We start from the raw sequence: 1,146 nt of genomic DNA, 5'->3' as shown, positions 1-1,146 counted from the left end.
GGCAGGAATTCCTTTCAGAGTTCAATTTTATGTTAGAGTATCGTCCCGGCAATCATGTTGCTGATGCTCTTAGTCGATGGGCCGATTTAGCTACCATCTGCTCTGTAGCTGCTCTTTCAGGGAGCGCAGTCTCCACGAACACTAGAGACCAAATTCGGGCACTTATGGAGAAGGACCCGGCTACCCAATATTTGGTTGACCTTATCAAGCAGGGTAAAATTCGACAGTTCTGGCTAGATGGAGGTAAAACTCGACAGTTCTGGCTAGATGGAGAACTAGTGAAGACAAAGGGAGACCGTCTATATGTTCCTAAGGGTGGAGATCTGAGGAAATCACTAATCACGGAATGCCATGACACAATTTGGGCGGGGCATCCCAGAGAGGAACGCACTTGTGCACTACTACAACGTGCATACTACTGGCCTCAAATGCGGGATGACATTGCAACATATGTAAAAATTTGTCTTATTTGTCAGCAAGATAAGGCAGATCATCAGAAAAAGGCGGGCTTGCTGGAGCCCCTTTCAGTTCCAACCCGGCCATTCGAAAGTGTATCGATGGACTACATTATTGGGTTGCCAAAAGTTGAGGATTTTGGCACTATCATTGTCGTGGTGGACCGTCTATCAAAATATGCAACTTTCATTGCAGCGCCTAAGTATGTATCTGTGGAAGAGACAGCTCAACTCTTCTTCAAACATATTGTCAAATACTGGGGGCTGCCTAAGGACATCGTCAGTGATCGAGATCCTCGTTTCACTGGCATATTTTGGACTGAGTTGTTTAAACTTCTTGGTTCAACTTTGAGCATGAGTTCTAGTTTTCACCCACAATCCGACGGACAGACGGAGCGCTTCAATTCTATGCTAGAAGAATATCTTCGGCACTTTATCTCTACTTCGCAGAAAAACTGGGTAAAACTTTTGGATGCGGACCAAATTTGGTTCAATGCCCAAAAGAGTTCTTCCACCAATAAGAGTCCTTTTGAGATTGTTACTGGCCAGCAACCGCTACTCCCTCATACAGTGGATATTGAACGAAGTACCAAGTCCCCTCAAGCAAAGAGCTTTTCTCAAGAGTGGAAACGAAATATTGAAATTGCTCGGAGTTATCTTGAAAAAGCTCAAAAACGGTATAAAAAGGCTG

The sequence above is a fragment of the Olea europaea genome, unplaced genomic scaffold (assembly GCF_002742605.1).
Source record: "Olea europaea var. sylvestris unplaced genomic scaffold, O_europaea_v1 scaffold939, whole genome shotgun sequence".
In the NCBI taxonomy this organism is placed as follows: domain Eukaryota; kingdom Viridiplantae; phylum Streptophyta; class Magnoliopsida; order Lamiales; family Oleaceae; genus Olea; species Olea europaea.
Note: the sequence above shows the minus strand (reverse complement) of the source record.